Source organism: Chrysochloris asiatica, unplaced genomic scaffold (genome assembly GCF_000296735.1).
Source record: "Chrysochloris asiatica unplaced genomic scaffold, ChrAsi1.0 scaffold00039, whole genome shotgun sequence".
Taxonomy (NCBI): domain Eukaryota; kingdom Metazoa; phylum Chordata; class Mammalia; order Afrosoricida; family Chrysochloridae; genus Chrysochloris; species Chrysochloris asiatica.
In genome coordinates, this window is record NW_006408557.1 from 20187569 (window position 1) to 20192331 (window position 4763).

Here is a 4763-nt window from a genome sequence, read left to right on the forward strand (position 1 = left end):
AGATCCTGGCTAAGGGCTGGAGGAATGTGGGAAGCACCAAGGCAGGCAGAAAATGGGGGAGGAGAGGGATGACGGCCATGGAAAAGGTAGGGCTGTGGTGAGAACCTTGGACTGGCGACTCAGGAAGCTTGGCTTCACCTCTAATTTGCTGTGTGATATCGGACAAGTTTCTATCCTATTCTGAGCTCTGGTCTGGGTCAGTGCTATGAAACAGACTTGTTTCTGGGCTTGGGTGTCAGGAAGTTGGCACCTCAGGTGGGTGGTGGTTTTCATGACAATTATCTCTGCAGAGATAGTGACCAAGTTGCCAAGTACAAGAGCCAAGTGACTGGTTGCTGTCCTTCAACCTTGGGGCAGTTTCCTTCCCTTTGCCTCCTTCCATTCCTGCTGAAGATCAGTATTTGTGGATCAGATAAACTGCCACCCAGAGATGGTACCAGGAGTCTGAGACCCATGGCCTTTTCCTGACAGCTGTGTGACCTTGGGGAATCTCTGTTCCTCTCTGGGCCTTACTTTCTTCATCTGTGAAATGAAGAGCTTGCATGAACCCCTTTTACCTTTAAACTTCTACCAATTTGTTTTTAAACAGGAGACACAACTATAAGACAAAAGGTTGTCTCTAGGATGAAAGAAAAGTATTAACAAGTGTTATGATTATCATTGGCCAATCAGACCAGCCCTGGGTGGCCCTGCTATGTAAGGCAGGCACTACTCCTTCATGTGGGGAGACCTGGTGGGGAGTGGCCCTTATACTTAGCGGTGCTATTTGAAGGACACTCAGGACAGGGGTTATTAACAACTAGTAGGGGTAGATCTAAGTATTTTAACATGGTAATTCCTATGCATACTGACTGAGCACCAGATCTGGTTGTACCTAAGATGGTGAAACTGCAGGCACTGTGAATAAGTAGAAAGGAGGGATTTTCTGGGCAGAAGGGCCACCGAAAAACTGACAGTTCTCTAGCCCAGCCCAGGACCTCTGAGCCTAGAATCAATCCTCCTTCCTGACCACCACACCCCCTTGAGTCAACTGTGCGGTCCCCAGAGAGCAGTTTGTCAGCGTCTCCATCCCAGGAGTGGCTGATGCCTAGACGAGTGGGCAGGCACAGCAGGAGCTGGAGGGGGCTGGAGGAGGAAGCCAGGAGGCTGGGGACGCCTGCGCCTCCTCTCCCAGAAGACCAGACTCTGGGCCCATGCCAGCCCCTCAGCCTTGGGATCAGCCCCCTTCCTCCAGGCTCAGCAGTGCCCCCTCCCCTTCCCTCTCCCAGCAGGACTCCACAAACAGCTTCTCCGGATGGACGTGCTGCCGCCTCCTCCCAGCACACTTTCCATTCCCAGCCCTGAGCCTCAGCCATGGTTCTCAGGAAAATTGGCTGAAAGAGACATTTTCCATGCTCTTGACTCTTCAGCTGGGTGACTGTCCCTGCCTCCACTCTCCCCAGCCTCTTCTGCAGCTGGTCACCCCAAGCCCGGAAGGAGGGGAATTATTTGATCAACTAGTTGCTGCTTATTCACCATTTAATTATTTTTAAACTTTTTATTGTGAATTGAGTAAAGGTTTACAGACAAGATCATCAGCTTTCCATGCAACAAACCATATACTTTGTTTCATCTCCGTGATTACAGTCCCCTCCATGCAACAACAGTTACCTCACTTCCTCTCTGTGGTTTCTATTTGCATTCCACCCACCTTCCCATCCCTTCTCAACTTTGCCCTTAGGAAAACATTGCCCTTTTGATTATGAATGATTCACCATTCCATGGTGAGCATATCTTGCTAATGGTGCTGTGCCCCCACAAACCTATCTGCTGCTTGCCTGAAAATTGGTCCATGAGGGTGAGTTCCTTTCCAGATTTGAAGGTTGGTTGATGGTTGAAGACGAGTCTCAGGTTCCTCCAGTCTCTTTCTGACCAGTAATCCTAGCCTTTTTATTACTGTTATTAAATAATTTTGAGTTTTGTTCCACATTTTCTCCCACTCTCTCTGGGACCCTCTAATGTGATCCCTTTGAGAGCAGTTGGTAGTGATAGCTAGGCACTGTCTACTTGTGCAGACTGGTGTTCACATGTTCCATTAGTCTATTGTAGTAATCTACTCCAAGTCTATTCAATTCTTCTGACTTTTCTTTCTTCTGCACATAGAGAGACCAATATCTGTACCTTAGATTGCCACTTATGAACTTTCAAGATCCCAGATGCTACACACCTAGGCAGGATGTAGAACATTGTCTTTATGGGCTATGTTATGCCAATTGACCATGATGTCCCTTGAGACTATGGTCTGGAGCCCCCAGGCCCATCAACTCATTGCCTTAAGACATTTGATAATATCTAGGAAGTTTGTATCATTTTGCCTGCTGTATGCTCCACCATATTTATGGTTATGTTTGCAGGTACTGGCAAAACTGGAAATACTCTCTTTCAAACTCTTATAATTTCGTGAGATATATACATATATATGGAGTTCGAGTGTGTCACTGTGGATTAATGTGCCTGACTGCAAAGCTGTTTGAACTACAAGGTTGGCAGTTCAAGCTCACCAGCTGCTTCTCAGAAACCCTATAGAGGGTCGCTATGACGGCACTTAACATCAATTCATATATACATATCCCACTCTTCTTCTCTTACCTATTCAGCCTACATCTCAGTCCATGTATCTATGCACAGAGCACTGTTGTTCCAAGGTTGTGTATATATCACTATTTACCTCTATTCCTTTTAGCTGATGAGTACCTCCCTCTGCTTTCACATATTTTTGTTATTCTTCTGCCATCCTCCCTCTTCTTGTATATTGATTGCCCTGTCCCTTCTTGTATGCTGTCTTTCTTGTCACCTGAGTCAACATATGTGGTGTGGCGCTGTGGCGGTGTGGCACTGGATGGCGAACCAAGTCAGCAGTTCAAACCCACCAGTTGCTCTTCAGAAACCCTATACAGGACCGCTATAAGTCGGAATTGACTTGAAGGCACTTAACAACAACAACTACCCTCCAGTGTGTGGTGCTGTAGGATAAGCATTCTACCACAAAGTCGGTTTGAGCCGCAGGGTTGGTGGTCCAGACTCACCAGCCGCTCCTCAGAACCCTATACAGGGTCGCTATAAATCAGAACGGACTCTATAGCACTTAGAAACAAAAACAACACACTCTAGCCAGTGAATTATTCTCCCCTCCCTCCCATCATTGGGAGTCCTGGCGTGGCTTTCTTAAGCTTTTCCAATAAAGGTCTCATACAATATTTGTACTTTGGTGTACTTTCACTAAAAGGAACTCTGGTAGCGTAGTGCTTACGAATCCGGCTGTGAACCGCAAGGCCAGCAGTTCGAAACTACCAGCTGTTCCGCGGGAGAAAGGTGAGGCTTTCTGTTCCCGTAAAGATTTACAGCCTTGGAAACCCTGTACAGGGTCGCTATGAGTCGGAACCGACTCCATGGCACATAACAACAACAACTATTTCACTAAGGACCCCTGGTATGGTGCTGTAAGATGAGAACTAGACTGTGAACCACAAGGTCGGTAGTTCAAACCCACCAGCTGCTCCTTGGAAATCCCTATAAAGTGTCACTATGAGTCAGAACTGACTCAATGGCACTTAACAACAACAGCAACAACAATTTCACGCAATGTTCTCCAGGCTCATGAATTTTATGAGGCGTTTTGCAGATTCATCCTTATTCTTCAACATTGCATAGTATCCCATTGTGTGTATGTACTAAAGTTTGTTTATCCAGTCTTCCACTGATGGGCACTTGGCTGCCTCCATCTTTTTGCTATTGTGAATAGTGCTGTGATGAACACTGGTGTGCATATATCTAATTGTGTCCTGGCTCATATTTCTTGTGGATATATACTAAGTAGAGGGATTGCTGGTGGCACTGTGGGTTAATGTGCTGGACTGCAAAGTCAGTTTGAACTGCAAGGTCAGTGGTTCCCGCTCACCAGCTGCTCCTTGGAAACCCTATACAGGATTGCTATGAGTCCAAACCAACTTGACAGCACTTAACAGCAACAACAACAACAACAACAACAACAACAACAACAACAACAATGTTGTTGTTCTGTTTCCAACTTTCTGAGGAAGTACCATACCATTTTTCCAGAGTGGTTGAACCATTTTACAGTCCCACTAGCGATGTAGGAGGGTCTCAGTCTCTCCACACACTCACCAATGTTTGCTGTATTGGATTTTTGAACTTCACTGTTAATGCTGGTGTGGGATGATATCTCATTGTTGTTTTGATTTGTATCTCTTTAATGATCATGAACATTTCTTCATATGTTGTCTGGATGTTTTCCTTGGTGACATGGCCTGTGTCTTTGTCTTTCTTTGTTCAGGCCTGTGCCCATTTAAAAAATCGGGTTGTTTGTCTTTTTCTTGTAGAGATGTTGTAGTTTTATATAAATTTTAGATATTAGTCCCCTGCCTGATATGTCACTGCAAAAATTTACCCCCACCCCCCAATCTGTAGACTCCCTTTTGGCACAGTCTTTTGATGCACATACATTTCTAATTTTTAGGAAGTCCCAATAATCTATTTTGTCTTCTACTGTTTGTATATTTTTATAATGTTTGCTAATGTATGTATGCCATGTACTAGAATCCCTAAGTTTGTCCCTATTTTTCATTGATATCTTTATAGTTATAGGTTTTACATTTAATTCTTTAATTTATATTGAGTTTGCTTTTGTATATGGTATGAGATATGGATCTTGTTTCATTCTTCTGAAAATGGATTTCCAGTTTGCCTGCACCATTTGTTAAAGA